This window comes from Malaya genurostris, chromosome 3 (assembly GCF_030247185.1).
Source record: "Malaya genurostris strain Urasoe2022 chromosome 3, Malgen_1.1, whole genome shotgun sequence".
NCBI classification, from domain to species: Eukaryota; Metazoa; Arthropoda; class Insecta; order Diptera; family Culicidae; genus Malaya; species Malaya genurostris.
In genome coordinates this window covers 116,023,319-116,042,452 of record NC_080572.1, presented here as the reverse complement: position 1 = coordinate 116,042,452, position 19,134 = coordinate 116,023,319, and the positions used below count along the sequence as shown (strand labels likewise).

General features: G+C 35.0%; 1 protein-coding gene across 7 annotated transcripts in view; it reads right to left on the bottom strand.

Annotated features, from left to right (window-relative positions):
- Positions 1 to 17,770, bottom strand: part of LOC131439245 (zinc finger protein 502-like) — a 69,660-nt gene extending 51,890 nt beyond the window's left edge. For all 7 annotated transcript variants that reach the window (XM_058610015.1, XM_058610014.1, XM_058610017.1 and 4 more), the window contains exon 1: positions 16,534 to 17,770. The gene's annotated coding sequence lies outside the window, so the exon portion shown is untranslated. The remainder of the gene's footprint in view (positions 1 to 16,533) is intronic.
- Between the last annotated feature and the right edge of the window lie 1,364 nt (positions 17,771 to 19,134).

Here is a 19,134-nt window from a genome sequence, read left to right as displayed (position 1 = left end):
TGTTCGCTAGGGAACTTTTCACAACTGTTTTTTTGCCATGTAAAATTTTCTGCAGTGAGTATTCTGATCGATGATTTTTTGACTGAGAATCACTTGTGAAAAAATTCAATCGCGATTTTCGAAATTTAGATTTTTTTCAACACTGATGGCCCAAGGCACCCTCCATGACAGGTGCCTTAGGTCACGACTGAATAAACTGAATAATACTGTTCCTTGTAAAGAGAAAAAATATTAGGGTGGTATTTGCTTACAAATTCATATTTTTACTAGAAGTAATATCATAAATTATCATGTATCATGTCATGCAAGTAGAAATGAAAGAAAAAAATGTTGCGAAATTGGTTTCTACGCTTGACACAATACACTCACTTGACGTTTATTTTGATGAAAATCACCCTACCTCTCCAAATTTTATTCAGGTGTCAAAACTGCTATTACCGAGACGACCCTCGTGCGAGATCTACGGATATTTCCGGAAATGATTTTCGCATCTAATTAAAATTTTATTGTTCCATTCTACATTTATCAGTTTGGTCATATGCACACACGTCGTGCATTTCCCCTGAACCATTGTCTGGTATGAGATGTGCTCTCGATTTATATTAATGCATGCGTCAACGCATCATCCGCATGTTCCAACTTAACAAACCTACCACTACCAGGAGAATTTTTTATGCAAATTCAATAATCACATAGCTGATAGTAGTATTTAGTGAACGTGCTTGCAGAAACGAAACTATGAGCTTTTTTCCATTTGTATAAAATAGTTAAAATTCTGTGAAATGAATTGTGCCACTCATTGTAACAGCATGAAACGGACAGGTAGGCAAGGAATGTATTTGTATATATTCAACCCGCATTTGTATGCAAAATCGCATCACGAACGATCCTATGTACATACATACTCACATTTGGAGGGTGGTAGAATACTACCATCATAACACCCATGATACGCCATGATGTGGAGGACGCTCTTACACGTATCAAGGCTCGTCATAGAGTATGCAAATGACTCAAAATGGAAGCAGAAGACCACAAAAAAATGAAATGGGAAAAAAATAATTCTGAAATGATGAAAAACAAGAGCCGAATCGAGTTCCGAAACCCTACCTATTGGTGCACACTCAGATATATCAGATGAAAAGGAAGTAACTTACAATAAGTGCCCAAGTGCCTTGTTTCATATTATCCACCTAACAATTCGCGCGACCACTTCCATTCCATCTAATTATTCGATTTATTGAGAAAGGTTTGCATTAATTTGGTGCTTGAACCTTAAAGTAAGAACGTTTTTCCCTGAATTTCGTTGTTAGTCATTTTCTTGGGAGATATATGCTTTCCAGCGTTGAACAACCAGTTGATTGAGGAGCAATAAATTTGCTTATCGTGTTATCGTTCATTGATGTTCTGTTATTCACCGATGTAAAAAATGTATAGAATTCTATCAAACTTTGAAAAAAAAATAATTACGTGATCTAGTAGGCTAAACCTTATAAACACTTGGGGATACGCACCGCATAAAAAATCGCATAAAAACTGCATGACTTTGACAATTCATTAGGACTTGTTGATTAAAATATATATAAATAAAATAAATAAATAAATAAATAAACTCTCATAAAAAATCGCAAAACTGAGGCATCTCTTGCCGGAAATCTTAAATATTCATAAATCTGGTGTTATCTATAAAAAATTATCTCGAAAAAAACGACTGTACTAGATCAATCACTATCAATACTATCAATGGATCAAAAAGTACGTTCATTTATCAAATCATATAAGTTCATATCTGTTTGACTGGTATTAGTACATATACTTTTATACAGCACTCTAGCTAGGTGAGTGAAAGGCAAATGGAAATGTCGTGAGAAACCAGTCAAACTCATCTTAATCCATCTAGTGGTTTGATAATGCCTTCCTCTTATCCTGCAACAGTCTAATTAAAACTTATTTTTTATTCAGATCTGGCACGTACCCAGAGGGAGGGGAGGGGGGGTTCACAAGGGGCCCTTGCCCCTTCCAAAATCAGACACCATTATACATATTTTTTACATACATTTAACACATTACTTTTTTATACAAAGATAACCTTTTGAATGAACATTTTGGTTAGTTAGATTTGGCAGATGAAAAATATTTCCAGATTGTTGCTGCTGATGAACAATGATCTAGATTTTTGCTGGTACTGCGAAAGCCTAAGCAGTTTTGGTAATCATCGAACGCAGCACTCAAGACTTTAATGATGTGTATTTTTTCTAGAATATTTACATTGCACTAGTATGCAATATTCCGGAATAAGGAGTTGCAATTGGGTTCTTGTATCGCTATGTTTACATCAATTGGATCGAAAGGGTACGAAAGTCCAAAGTGTTTCGCCCTTTTTTCGTAGACTTCCTAGGCTGAATCGTCTTCAATTACTACGTTACGAGATCGTTACGATCGAGCAACACATTCCGTAAAATAGATGAATATTTCTTCAGTGGCTCTTCGTTTTGTACTCACTGCCTGATAACATCGGTTAATACAGAGTATATAAAAACGGTTCTGTCCTCTATGCACAAAAATTGGTTAACCTCTAAGTAACCATTCATTATCTTGTTTTTCCGGAAGTCGGTTTTGGCTGAATCAAATCGAAATCTCTGAAGCCTAGTTCTTTCTGAACAAGTTTCGTGGGCTCTGTTGACCGTTACTAAGGTTGTTTGAGAAATCGATAAGAGTTATATATCGAAATTTTTGAACGCTCTTTCCGTGCTTCCAGAACCGCTATATTCGAATTGAAACCAGCAAAGTTTTCAAATTAGTAAGTGTCTACAACTTCTTCAATTTTAAAATCTTCGGTGAAAATATCTTTTTTTTTGAGATTTTTGGTAAATATAAAGTATAAATTCTTTGAAATTTTTGTTGAAAGTAAATTTAGTCGGTTGGTACACGAACATTCTTGAATGCGTGTTTAGCTAAGTCACAAAAAACTCTAAAATTCAATAATTTCTGAAAAAAAATGTCTTAAGATTTTTAGTAAATATGATAGAATTTTCTATTGAAAATTTTCATTGAAGCAATATTCAATCGATTGCTGATCAACAATGCCTAAATGTTCGATATGAATTTCATGCTAAGTGTCGAACAGGTTTAATTTTATTTTAATTTTAAAATTTCTGTGAATTATTTAATTTTTGGATTTTCTTTGGTAAATTTGCAACTATTTTTTCCTATACATTATAGCTGGTATCAAATTTAATCGATTGGTATTCAAAAATGCTTAGCTGTATTTAGCATTCTTCGAATTGATCTAATATTCTAAATTTCTGTGAAAATATTGAGTTTTTTGAAACATTTTCTGTAAAGTTGAAATTGATTTCTTCTAAAACATATAGCTGATGTCAAATGCAATCTATGTGTATATAAAAATGCATATGTCATCGCTTTGAGTTTAAAGATATGTCGAAAATACGAAGTTTTCGATAATTTATACTTGGACTTTTGGTTACGTTTTTGATCATAATTTTCATTACCAAAGTGTAATTTTCTGTTAAATTTTAGTTATGATAGACATATCTGTCTAATGATAAACAAATTTTGAAAATCGTACTTCTAACAGCTGAGATATGACCAGTCAAAGTAAGCGTTCCTATTTTTCTTAAACAGACTTTAGTTGGAACTTTTTATAATAACTTTGAATAGAATATTCGGTTTTCCATCGTTTCAAATGGATTTTATTCCGAATGAATTTATTTTTCTAATGGTAAAAAAAGTTTCGAAATCGGTCTAAAAATGGATATAGTCAGTCAAAATTAGCGTTCCCACTTTTCATGGTACTCTTGGTAATCCTTGTAACTTTATACTCCCTTGGTATTCGGAGTGGTAATATCGATTTTTTAATCCACTTTGCGGGTAGTGATATTTTTCTCATATCGCTCATATTTTTATATTTAATAGTGTGGTATTCTTCAGAATAATTTTCTTTGATTCTTAAAAGAAAACAAAACACCTACAGAATGAAATAATTTTCAGATCGGTTAGGCCATCTCTGAGAAAACGAAGTGAGTTCTACAATTGTTGGTACTTCAAAAACCGGAATCCAGGAACCGGTAACATCGAAGTCGGTTCAAGTCGGCTGCGCTTCGGTGTTGGTTTTAGTTACCGCGTTGACGAAATCGAACACTGGACGTAAGGGCGGTGTTGTTTTTTTGTTTCTTTCATACCATACGCTCTATATCAAGGTTTGAAAATAACCATTAGTCTCGCAACCGGAAGGAACTTTGATTAGGATATTTATACCTTTCATTTAAATTTTAGTTTGAGAAAATCGGTTTAGCCAATTCTAAGAAAAGTTAGTGCGGTTATTTTAATTTTCTTGCACATATCACCCTGTAATTCCGGAACCGGAAGTCGGATTCAATAAAAGTTCAGGAACTTTGAATGGGACATTCATTTCAATCAAAGTTCATGAAAATCGGTTCAGCCGTCTCCGAGAGAAGGGAGTGCAAAATTTTTTTACTGGTATGTATGTATGTATATGTAATACACACATACACACACATACAGACATTTTGTGTACTCGAGAGTCTGATTGGTATATGAAATCGGTTTTCACAGTGATTGCATAACCTTTCTATGTGAGAAAGGCAAAAACATTGTCAACCGCGCAAATTTTTTTTCGCAAAGTCCTTCGTTCACGAACTAGCTAGAGTAATTAGGAACAACACCTGTAAATTTGGAATGAATCGATTCATTAGTGTTTGCGATATCGTGCTCACCGCAGAAAAAAATCGTTTTGCGGCTGGGTCTGTGCAATTTACACTCTTTCAAATATAACGAAAACTTCTATTTGCCATACATAAAACATGTACTATTCGATGCTTTTTTATTCATCGTAGTAAAATCATTTCCACACTTCTTATTTATTTATTTATTTATTTATTTGAATCATCTTAGATTGGTCTTCTTTTCTCGAGCCGGAAGGTACCAATACCGTTATTTCATGATCATGGTTCCGAGATAAACTAGTTGTTTTTATACAGATATTAAATAACTGAGGCTTTGTGGACAGAAAAACTCATTTATTTCCATAAGATAACAGAATAAAATCGCAGTAGATTAGAACTACTCGCCTGCATATTTGTGGACCAACTGGACTGTTGAGTCGAAGGCCTAACATAAAAATAACGATAAATGTATATGCATTTGAGATTTATTTAATTTTGTTCGTTAAGACATGAAGCCGTCATGAACTTAGCTCATATTTTCATCAGGAACCAGTAAAAGAAAGACTTCAAAGTCCATACTTGGAGCAAGAAAATGAATATTTTTTTACATTTCTTTATCTTTCTATATTCTTTTATAGCAAATGTAAGCGTTCGAATAAAATACAGTTTTATTTATTGAAAAATCAATGCATTCCAATTTAGTTTTACATCGATGGCGGCCTCCAATTGAGTGTTCGATTGAACTGAATTCTATTTTTATCACTATTAGTGTGCCTAAAAACTTGTACAATCTTTTGAAACACGATTATTTACATAGAGGGTAAGTAGATAAAATTTCAAAGAAATTTGTTTTGTGTTTATGTATTTCATTTATTACATTTTTGAGAGCAATCCAATTAAAAAATGACTTCAATCCATGCACGGGACTTTGACTGAACTGACCAAATATGTATTGTTGGTTAAATGCAGAATCGTTAAAGCTTATTTCACCAGAATTACGTCCATTCGTGAAATTCGTTCATTGTTCCCGAAGATTCTATAATACCCGTTTTGCTAAATAGCTCCCTTCCCCGGCTGGGCTATCGAATTTTTGTGTCTTGTTCCAGCCGAAATATCGAGCGAAATTGAATATGAATGAACATTGGCATATTGTGAGTCGAAACCAATCTATATTCATCATTTTAACTAAAGGGTGAAGTTGCCATTCGGCTATCGCGCGTATTTTTTGGCTATATTTGCGCACATACGTTGTTTTCGCGTGAAAAAAAAACTACCAGGAGCTTGTTATATTTATTTTCCCAACTCCATTCCCGCTGCCACTCACACATGGCACGACTGCAAATTTCACCCACGAAATTGTATGGAGATGTGGTGCCCCGCACTACCCTGCAATTGCTACCCGGGCACTATGGCTAGTTTATCAAAATGTTGGAGGCCTTTGAAATGAGATAGAAATGACTGGCCGCGAAAAAGGGGGACCAGTTCAGCAAGCAGAGCGTTTTTCAGTACTCGCAGAAATCTGTTATACATATAGATAGGTATGGAGGGGGCTGTTGAACAGAACAAAAAAAAACTCAGTCCCGGTGATGTCCTTGCTTTTCATCATGTCGCATGAATTCAACCAGCTAGAGGTTGGTAAAATCAATATTTTCCTGATGGACACCGACACTCGGTTGCGTTTGTTCAATTTGCTCTTTCCCAAAATGAAAAAAAAGTTGCATACGGATGTTCAAAAAATTAATTAAATTAGCAGAATCAATAACTACTGCGACTTCAGGTTCATTGCTATAGTCCGAAAAAAATATTCCAAAATTCTTTTCAGGAACGAAGACTAATAACAACAACGAAAATAACAGAAATGATAATATATTATTCAATGCTCTATATCTAGACGGTAGGACACTGTGATGATTTTAAAAGTCAGTAGAGAGTATTTCTATACTCTGGAACTCGTATTCATCGCTTTTAAACATATGATCGGATAATAAAATATTTACTAGAAAAGTGATTCATCATTCTACGATTTCAAACTGCTTTCAGGTTAACGGTTATTCAATATCCTTAACATCAACTAAATCCGATCATGCATGTGCATGTATTTGTCAGTGTTGCTAGCCTGATAAAACCTGTTTTAATCCAGTGGTGTGATGATGTCTCTCTCACATAAATATTCTTCCCAAAAAATCTACTGAATCTTGAATAAAAGCTAAAATGAAGTCAGTCTATTTCCGGAGTTTTTGACAAATATTCAGAAGAATTTTTACGCACTTTGCTTTGTGGATGTAAACGACGAAATTTGAAACATACTTCATCTTGCAATTCCGGAACGGGAAATCGAACTCAAATCTAATAGCAGTTAAATGGCTAAGAAAATTGACGCCCGAGGCAAAATTCTGGAGAGATTTGACAACAAAAAAAAGATTCATTTGCCTTCCCCAAAAAAACGTTGAGCCCAGACAGGCTGCCCCCTTCGCACTCCTAGATACGCCACTGCAGCTTTCATTTAAGCCTAAGTTTACGAAAATAAGTTTAGACATCTGTGAGCAAATGAAATCAGTTCAGTTTTCGGAGTCGAAATCGGGAACTTGTAACAGATATAGTCGAAATCAGTTTATTTGGCCAGTAACTAGAACAAAGTACAATTCGAAACAGATTTGGAAACATCGAGAAATTTTTTTCCGTATGTTGGATCATCGCTCTAAATAGCGGTATGAAATTTTAAACACACTTCAACCTGTAATTCCGGGACCGAAAGTCGGATCCGGGTGAAATTCAACTGCAATTTATGAGACCGCAGGATCTTTCATTGGAGTCTGAAATTATGAAAATCGATTTCGGCATCTCTGAGAAAATGAAGTGTGTTCTGTTTTTGAGTTTTTTACCACTATTTTCGGAACTAATAACAATCATATGGTTATATAAAAAGGTTTTATTCGTTTATATGTCGCCATGTATATAATAATACCCATAAAATCGAAACTTTTTTACTTATCACTCTGTAATTCCGCAATTGGAAGACGTTTCAAGATATAATCAAATAGCTTTCTATGGGATTGTAAGGCCTTTCAATTAGGTATAAGTTTGTTAAAATTGGTTCTGTCATGTCTGAATAAAATGAGTGCATATTTTTTCGCTTTTCGCCCTGTGATTTGAAAACCGAAAGTCGGATCCGAATAAAATTCAATAGCGTTCCATGGGAAAGTAAGATCTTTCATACGATTCTATGTTTGTAAAAATCGAATCTGCCATCTCCGAGAAAATGAAAAAAACAAAGCCTTGGTATTACATCCCTGTAGTGGAATTTGACCTTATGTTTCAACAGACTTCGCAGCCGATTCAGAGTGTACAGAACCTTTGCTGGTGCTACGATCCTACTGACACTACGAATCCTTCCAGGTTGGGGCTCGAACATACGACAACTGGTTTGTAAGACCAGTGCCCAGGCGCATACCCAGAAAAAAATTTCGGAGGGTGTTTCAGAACATGTTGATCAATTTCCATACAAATGGAACTTTTTATATAATTATTTGAAATTTTTTTATTGTGGAGTCGTTTGCTGAAAATTATTCATTTTATTTTTTACTTATTTGAAAAAAGGAGTTTACATAATATCATACTTTTTTGAGTTTCGGAGGGGGTTTGAACCCCTAAAACACCCCCCTGTATACGCGACTGCCAGTGCCCTATGCATTGAACCGCCAACTCGGGATCCGAGAAAATCAAGTGCTTATTTTTTTACATACACATAAATGTAACGATTTTCATGGGTCCCCATCTTCGATTATGGAACGACCTGAAAAATCCGGTTTCCGGCATCTACACATCAAATCCGTTTCTAAAATATCTATATTGCAAATATGTAACGTTTTTTTGCACTAACTTTCCTCGGAGATGGCTGAACCGATTTTCCAGGTCCTGTGATCACATACGTAATTCCTGAATTTCATCCGGATCCGACCTACGGATCCGGGAACATAGGGTAAAGTGTGTTAAAATTTTTTTACTACACTGAAAAGGGGGAAAACCCGTAAAAAGTTTTCGAAATCGATCTGAAATCTTCTCCAATTGCTAGTTTTTATCAGTAGACGATCAAACAAACCAATTTTGGTTATTCTTTTAAGAATCGAAGAAAATTATTTTGAAGAATGCCACAGTATTATATATGACAGTATGATTGATATGAGAAAGACATCATTACACCATTAGGTGGATTGAAACAGGTTTTTGCTCATCAATCTGATCTCTCCAGAGATGGAGTTGAAGAAACTTTTAATTTTTACTCACAAAACCACTAACGATGGGGCCGGCAAATCAAGTTTTACACCTCACGCAGATTTTCCTAGGTACGCCACTGGTGATAGCATTCGTCCAAAACGTTTACATTACTTGGGATTTGGTTAGTCAAAAGTGTTACGTAAATCGATTACTTCATAAAAAAGACTTCGTAATGGAGGTTTGGTAGTACTGAATTATGATATTTCCGAGCGTAAACGTCCGCTGTAATCTTATTTGTTGTCGAGAATGGATACGAAAGCATGTCATACTCACGATCTGCCTGCCAAACTATTACCTTTTATCGAATTTTTCATTAAATCGTACTTAGCTCCGGAGTTCCTTAGTGTCATATGTCATTGGACTCAGCTCGACGAGATCGGATGTGTGTGGGACATTCAAAGATTTCTCTCTTCGTTCAGTTTTTTTGCAGATAGTTAATACGATTTTAACAAACTTATGCTAATTTGAAAGCTAGTTTTGGGTTATCAATGAAGTTTTTAAAGATCTATGAGCTGTCATTTCCGGTTCCGGAGATATAATGGCATAAGTGACGTAACCGACAAAAACCCATTTTTTTCTGTCCACACACTTTTCTCGGAGAAGGCTGAACCTATTTCTGCAATTTCGTTTGAAGCTATTTTTAGGTAGATGATTTAGGTTGTTCAAAGATCAAGTAGCAGTCATTTCTGGTACCGTAGAGAAAATGATATAAGTGACATTACCCACAAAACGCACAATTAGGCTCGTTTGAAAGCTAATCTTCATATGTGAATTAGATTCGAAAATCAAATGGCTGTCACTTTTTTTAATTTCAATTTTGGAGTTTTTAACCATAAGGTCATTCGCCACTCGGATCAGAAACACTTCCTGTTCCTGTGTGTGCAGCTGGGATTCCAATCCGGGAGGGCTACGTGAAAGGCGTCGATTTACTCATCACGATATACCCGTCTCCCCTGTTACTTTTGGTTCCAGAGATATAATGATATAAGTGACGCAACCGACACAAACTGCACTTTTTTCCTTCTGTTCAATTTTTTCGAATAAGGCTGAACCGATTTCAACAATTCGCTTTCGTTTGAAAGCGACTATTGGATCATTGATCAAATTTTAAGATCAAATTGCAGATACTTCCGGTTTCGGAGATATAACCGTATATATGACGTCATCGAAAAATTGGGTTTTTATTCTGTAAGTGACCAATGATCGTGAATTATTCGAATCTATCTGGATGAATTTGTTTCAAACATCATCTCAAATTCGTGTTGAAAATCATTACTGAATAAAAAATGTTTCAATGAGACTTTTTGGATGACAAGAGAAAGGCATTATTACACCACTAGATGGATGTCGATAGATTTCTATTGATTTTTCAAGATTTCAGTAATAAAGGATGTAGCCGGGTTTGCATATAAAAACTGCCCCTAAACAGAAATAAAATTGATATACGCTGTGTGAAAGGGTTTATATTGGAGATGATTTTCCCAAAATTTTAACCCTTTAACTGCCAAATTGGTGGAGTTAGGGTGGTTCTTCTGATTGTCATTTTATATTGAATTCTTGAAATACCTCTTTAGCAAAAAAATTGAAAAAAAAAATCAGGAATATTTTAGGAATTATGGGAAATCTATGGAAACATCTTGGGGCATAGTCTGGAGGTTTTGACGTTAGCTGTTAGCAGTCCTAAGAAATACTATGAACCAGATAGAAATCGTGTCGAAGCGTCTGCAGCAAGCCCCGAAGATCCAAAAAGAACGTATTAATTGGCATCGTCGATTTTCTATACAAACAACATGTTCTTTTAAACTTAATATTTCCAGTTTTTTGCTGTTTGCTGAAAAGGACCCGTTTATGAAACAGTTACGGAAAATCGTATTGTTTTATTGCTTTGATCGAAATATGTATTAACTAAGAATAAATGAGAAATTAAGCTATGTATAAAAATCGAACGGATTTGCTATGTATAAAAATCGAATTTGGATCGCATTTGCTTCCACTTAGTGGTCTTTTTCTGGTGTTTCATGGAGTACTTTTCTCACGTATCAGCTCAAGCCCACCTATTCTGTATCTAGAAGTCGTCTCTATACAGACTATGACCACTCTTTGTCAGCCTTCCAAGACTGGGATACTGCGTGCGTCACCCTCCATTTGATCGATCCACCTTGCTCGCAATGTTTCTCTTTTTCTTGAGTCTTCCGAATCACATTCAAGAACCATTCTTAAATGTTTGTCGTCCGTTATCCTGATGACATGTCGATCGTAGCTGTACGTATGCGAGGGTTGAGGGGCACTTTGTTCGTGGCTCATCTCGTCATCCATTGCCTCATCGGTTGTATTGTTGTTGGTGTCCGTCTTCGTTTCGTTTTCCTTGTTGTTCGTAGTCTTGAGCTCGTTGCTAGTTGCTTTAGATGCGCCTTGTTGTACATTGGTTGCAGTTGCTGGTTGGTTTGATGGTGAAACAGGAGCACTGCGCTCACTAGTTTTCATTGTTGAACGGTTGTCTTTGGTTGAAGATGTCCTTTTCGCAGTTTCGGCGCAAGATTTACTGTAGTGTGCCGGTTGTTCACAAAACTGACATGTAACCAGCTGATTTTCATAGGTAATCAGCGTTTTACACGGATGTGTCCCAACTTGACCATAAATGATGTAAGATGGAATTGCCTTACGTAGTTGCATACGTACCACTCGCACGCCATTCCGGATGCCGGGGAAAAATTCCTTCAACCGTACTGCGACATATTGTCCCGAACGAACTTATCGCTGGCCTGCGGGGGAAGGTCATGCACGCGTAGCTCTATGGCATTGTCCACCATGTGCACAGGGATTTTGTATTCAATGTTGTCACACTCAACACTGTGCACCTCGTGGTTAACCGAAGCGAATGCAATTGCATCGCTTTCACGTTTAAACATAATGTACACACAGTTAGACGCCTTGTTGAATTGAATCTCAGTTACATTATTAGCGTCTAGATGCATTCGTTCTTTAAGTAAGATTTCAATTTCATTTGCTGCTGGTCTAACTTTGCAACGCTTGAAATCTATACAAATTGAATTTGGTCTTGTAGGCCAAGATTCCGGCTTTGTTAAATCGTATTTGACCATTCCGTACACTCTATTGTTCACTGTACTGTATTGTCTTTGTTTCTGTTGTTTCGACCGTAAATGATTTGCGACCGTAAATGATTTTCGACTGTGTCGTGTGAGATGCGAGTACGAACTGTGGAAAGTGTTATATTTTAAAGTCTTTTTTTTATTTCGACGGATTTACTGTCAGTCTGATCCCAGTTTGATTAATCCGTCTCTATGAGCTTAATTCGTTTGATTTTAGCTGTCTTGTTAAGGAATTTCAGACAACTTGGCTATTCATACCATGTGATACAGAACGTCAACGAACAGTTTACCCTAAAACTGTTAGTTTTTTTAGATTTAGCTTATTTTCGAATTTTTCTTGATTTTGCGCTTGGTATCTGGGAATACTTTTTTTCTGCAAAAGTATTATAATTTAATTGTCCTTTAGAATTTTTACTAAATATAGCAAAAATGGTAGATTAAAATTACATTGTAGTAAATTTTAATCTCACATTTGCGTTCAAACGAACTGGTTCCCTACATCATTATTAGCTAAATAGAGACAGACGTACGGGTGTGAGTAAATAACTTTAGGAATGAAAATCTTTCTTAAGCCCTGAACTCAAGTTTTAGATGGAAACGCATGGTATCAAGTTCTAAGAGCATGTGATATATGATTTTAGAACTAAATACCATGTGTCTCCATCGAATGATGACAATTTGATGGAAGCGCATGGTTTTTTGAATGATTTTTTTGGAAGTCTGATATTATACCCGTCCGCATTTTTTTAAATCTGAAAAAATACAGCGTAATGTACTTATAAATGATTTATTTTTTATGTAAAATCTAGAGTGGTACCAAAATTGTGAGTGCGAATAAACATTTTTTTCACATGAAACACATTTTGCAAAATTCTGAAAGAAATCAGAAAGGTTTCCCATAATTCCTAACATGTTCTGGAGATTTTTCCACCAATATGGCAGTTAAAGGGTTAGAATTTTGGGAAAATCATCTCCAATATAAACCCTTTCGAACAGCGTATATCAATGTTTTTTCTGTTTAGGGGCAGTTTTTATATGTAAACCCGGCTACACCCTTTCATTAAGTACTTTTAAAGCGGCGGGTAGGGTGTAACACTTTTGAAAAATCATTTATTATTTTCTCATAGTAAAACATTTCAAGAATATTCTGTGAAATTTTCAAGCCAATCGGAACAATACTCAGCTAGTTATGGGCCTTTATTTTTGCTTATCTCATACTGCGAAGAAGTAAGAGCTCGGCACACAGGCCCAAGATTTCTGTTTCGATCGACTTAACAACTTGACAAAACATTCTTGAAATGTTTCATTTTTGAAATGTTATACCCTACGGGCTCCCTTGAGTAATAAATAGTTTCCTTTGATTTTATAGACAAAAAAATTTAAACGCGTTTTTCTCGAAAACAGGTTTTGAAAGTTCGTGTCCATCGTCATTCAAAAACTACTGTACCAATTTTTTCAAATTTTACCCACATTTTCTACACATAAAAAACAAGACCCCAACGTTTTTTTTATTTATTTTATTTTATGAAGTTTATTTAGACCCGGTTTTACCCTATTGCGGTCTTTCGCTGGGTAGGACGGAGGTTTTACAGCTACAAAATTTAGCACTAAGCAGTTCAATTTGAACTGCTCTGCACTGATGCGTCAAAGACAAAACGTAAAAATAATAAAAACGGTTATGTGCCCTAGAACAAAATTTGGCTGACCCCTAAATAACGATTTGTATACTGTTACATACAATTGTTTCTAAGTACCAAAAACACTGTGTACAGCATCCTTTTTCATGGCAATTTGGCTCGGACCGATTTGAGCACTGTTCCTTTTTTTGCAACATAATCGTTCGAATATGGCATATGTAAACCAGACGATGGCAGCATTTTCGAATTGAAAGCAATTCCATAAATCTATTGATATTAACTACTTACAGCAAGAAATGCTGGCAGAACATAACACCCATATACCATTCGAATCAGTTCGTCGAGATTAGCAAATGTTTATTTGGAAATAATTTCACTCAATTTTCTCGGAGATAACTCAACCATTTTCTACAAATTCAGATTCATACGAAAAGACATATGCTTCCAAACAAAGTTTCTGAACTACGTCTGGATCCGACTTCTGGTTCTTGAGCTACAGGATGATATGTCAAACGATATTAAAATAGTGTAACTCATTTTTCTCATAGATGGCTGAACCGATCTAAGATTCAAATGAAATCTATGAATCATCTAAGTTTCAGATGAAAAGTCTTAAGATCCTATAAAACATCTTGCTTTTTAGTCAGATTCAACTTCCGGTTTACGTGATACAGGATGATTAGTATAAAAATGTCTATTTCGCATAAATTAATCAGGTTAGCAGATTTTAATAGTCGATAACCAAATAAACTTATTTAAGTTTTAGTGGTATTCAGTTTTACACTCGGAATGTATTCAAGAATTTAATTCGCGCTACGATTTCTCAAAGATGTCTACACTGATTTTTAAACAGTTTGAATCAAGCTTCTCAAGTGAATTTAACTAACTTCGGCTTCACCGATTTTCGAATTCCGGTTCCAGTAACAAATCATTTGTCAAAGCTCAATCGTTTTCTCAAAAAAAAGCCAAATCGAATTTTAAAAACAAAAATTCAAATTAAAGGATTTGTGGTCCCATACAAAATTAATGAATTTTATCCGATTCTGGAATTTCAGAGTGATGAGTTTTTAAAATTCATACCGATATAGAAGATGACAATACAAAAAAGCTTCAAAGTTGGACTCAAAACTATTGCCATTTATTCGTTATATTAATTTATGGCCATCTGAATCGTTTTTCGTTATGCTGGTTCCTGAATACCGGTTCTGGTAGTACCGTAAATAACCGTAAACTCTAAAGTAAAACTTATTTCGACATCTCATGGAAAGTTCAATCGATTATTACACGGTTAGATTCAAATTCGATCCGATTTGCAGTTTCGACATTACAGAATAATGAGTGAATAGAACTTTAAATTGCCGCTTGAAACGACGGTCATTTAAATCCTAATGTTATGAGAACTAAAACACCGAAGAATATTCATGCGAAAAATACATGCGGATGATAAAAAAGGTATCATATCACTGCTAGGTGGATTAAGCACGTTTTGCCTTTCTCATATAGAAAGGTTATGCAATCACTGTGAAAACCGACTTTTGAACTGAGGCCCGGAGGGCCGAGTGTCATATACCATTCGATTCAGTTCGTCGAGTACGCAAAATGTCTGTGTGTGTATGTGTGTGTTTATGTGCGTATGTGTGTATGTAAAGTTTTTTTGCACTCATTTTTCTCGGAGATGGCTGAACCGAATTTCACAAACTTAGATTCGAATGAAAGGTCTTGTAGTTCCATACGAAATTCCTGAGCATTATTTGGATCCGACTTTCTGTTCCTGAGTTATGAGGTAAAATGTGCAAAAAAATAAAATATGTGTTCTAACTTTTCTCATAGATGGCACACAAACTTAGGTTCAAATGAAAAGTCTTGTAGTCCCATACGTAATTCCTGAATTTCATCCGGATCCGACTTTTGAAGAATACCACAGTATTATATATGATAGTATGATTGATATGAGAAAGGCATGATTACACCACTAGGTGGATTAAAACAGGTTTTTTAAATTTCGAGAGTACCTTTTTCGGAAAAAAAATCACGGTGTCTGAAAATAATACATGTTTACACGTTTTTTATCATTATTAACTGCTTCGTGCTTCATTCATATGAGTGGAGACTGAAATGACAAATATTATATATTTTTTTTATCATAATATATATTTTTTCTGTGAATTTCAGTTGTGTTTTTTCACATTTCTTCATTTTTGAGATAGTGGTACATAAATATAATACTTTTGTCTTTAACTTCTAGTTTGTGAACATAAAAATATGCAACCTTCGACAAATATATGTAATTCGACAAATTTCTATATATATGTGGATGGATGATAACTTTGATTGTATCGAAATTAGACAACAATTCCAAACAAAAATTTTTCAGATGACATTTTAGCTAAAAAATCGTTAAAAGTAGACGGATTGTAACAATGACTTGTTGAAAAGGTATTACCAGGAACCTAAGTCTTGAAACATATTTTGTTTGCAAGCTCAATTGTGACAGATACTGCCAAAAATTAAATATTTTGACATAAAAGTTTGTATAACTCAAAAAGTAAACATCAGATATTGAAAACATTCATAGCGTTCTGGCTAAAGAGGAGACCTTTCACGTGCAACTAGATCCATTGATTTAGGCGGCGATTTCAAAATAACCTTGAAATCAGCCAAAACATCACTTAGATTCCGCACTAAATTTCAGCATAATTTTTAATGCAGAGTAATCACCTCATTCTACAAACAACCAAAAATACTTTTCGTCCGAGTAGAAACTTGCGTGAGAAACAGATTCTGAAAATGCAAATACATTCTTACCTCTGTCTCCATTTTTTGCAAGAGCTTGTCGTCAGCTGATTTGCCTTCCTCAGACACAAAATCGATTATTTCTTGTTCTGCTTCGTGGTTCTTCAATAGTGTAGAACCATTCAAATATTTGTTTATTGTAACCCTTTATTTCTGTATCGGAATCATGAGGACGTGATTCTTTCATCCAAAATATTTTTATGAACGTATAATAGTATTACTTTTATATGATACACTGAACATTTACGCACTGTATCTATTTCTGTATTTACAATTTTTACAAGTTGTTTTGAAATTTAATGTAATTTTTCACTTTTCCGAAGTTATGTTAATTTTGATCGCAGAAATGATTCACTTTCAAACTGAACAAAATCGCCCAAACTGGTCTCGCTTTTTTTTTGGAAGGTCCAAATGTGTCCGAAAATACAACTCAGAAATAAAAATCAACGCAATGTCGCCACTTATCCGATTTACATTTTCTCGCAAGTTCTTTTTTCCGGGTTGGAAAATAATCGAAGTTCAGTCTCAAGATAAACCGAATTGAATGTTAATCCATTCTTGCTGCCGCTGCCCTTCCGTTTTTGATAGACGAAAAAAGTTGATGCCAAGTCCGTTTCGTTTTCGCCAATGATTTTTTTTTACATTTTCATGATTTTTTCTCTACGCAATGTCGGTATGCCTTTGGTAAAAGGTTTAAACTTCAGCATCCATGCTTACAAGAGAGGAAAATCAAATCACACTTATTTCATCAACTATCAGTTCTTTGATAACAAATTCAATGCTGCAGTTTTCTTCATGAAATTAGTTTGGAAGAGGTCCGAACACGATCCTCTTTACCTTCGCTTACCCTGGTTCACTAGAAATAACATTTCGTTCTAGTTCTGTTGTCCTTCATTGGCCTCGAAACGCGACAAAGAAAGTCGCGTATTCTCGAACAAAAGAAAATCACTTGCATTAACTTTTCATCACACAAAATATCTTTTTTGTTTGTTCTTGGTGGAAATTCGCTTTATGCATCAGTCACGTTGGAAAAACAGTGTTAGAAAACTACACATACGACGGCGGTTGCAATGGTGAGGAAAACTGTCTCAAATACACAAAAGAAGGATACAGGAAAAACTCAGAGTAGCATAACCAACTCTTGGCTCTTTTTTGCAGTAAGTTGGTTTGGCGCACATTGAGAACAAAATCAAAATATTTCTGCGGAGACCGGCGACCGAACGGATAAAGAGTACATTATAAACTGTTTTTCTGTTTTCTATTTCAATATTGGTATGGTCGTTTTGGAGCGATGGTGGAGCATCGAACATGCCGCGTGAGAATATGCAGCGGGGATTAAAAAAGCATGAGTGTGAAACGTTGGAGCTCGTTTCTCCTTCTCCGGACTTGTTTTTGCATTGCGGCCACTCATTTCTGGGGATGTTGTTGGGAAGGATTTGGATTGAGTAACCGTGCATTGAGATACATTAAGTGAGTAAGACAGTGTTTGATTGTTTTACGATAGTAAAGCCATATCCACTGTGAAAAGTTAATTTCATTTTTGCTTTGATGGCTCAAAGAAAAATGCAGTTTAGTGCCGTTCTTCATTGAAAAATTATTTCCCACAATAATGCACTTAATTTAACATATTAAAACGATCAGTTAATCCAGCGCTAAAATTTTATTGACTTTTCCCAAATACCCACTGTTCCAATTCCGAATCCACAAATGAGTGAAAAATAGCTCAGGAATGATTTATTCTGTGAATGAATAATGTATAATAGTTCTGGTATCATGAACTATTCAATCATCTTGTGACGTGATCTACGAGCAACACATATTGTATTAGTTAGTATAAATCCAGGCGTATTTCGAGAATGCTATCCGATATGCTCAATACGTTATTCATGCAATATTTCTTTGAATATAGTTGGTTTTAAAACCTTTTTTTAAATAGCTTCATACAAACTATTTGGTTGTATGTGAAGATTGACTTAAAATAAAGTAATGAGAATGCATTCGAACCACTGAATATCGTGATTTTTCTAAGAAAAATGAAAGCCACATTAAATTATCGCTTTCTATAAAATTCATTCTCATTTATCATTCATTTCAGTGGGTGTTTTGCTCAGTTATACTAGCTATACGTATACATATACTAGTCATCAAGATAGCTGAAAAACACATTTGAGGTTCATAGTATACTCGTAGTATTATTTGCCAATTCGCGTAAACACTAACTTTATTTGTTTTATTATAAAATCACGTAAATTGCTCTTATCATAATCAATATAAAAATCACAAGTATAAATAAAAAATTATCGTATCGTCTCGAAACTATCGTGTCATAATTTGCAAAATAAAATAAAATTACTACAATCTACAGACATTATTTTTTGTGTCACAAAGAACTTAAAAAGCATATATTGCTTGAAAGCACATTGGTTCGTTCTATTCTGGAATACGCTTCTGTCATCTAGCATAACCATGGTATTAAATTACTGTAGAGGAATTCGACCTTCTGTTTCAACTTCGCAGCCGATTCATAGTGTACAGAACCATTGCATGGCTGGTGCTACGATCCTTCTGTCATCTGTCATCTGGGTCCCTATTATCAACTGGATATCCAACGCA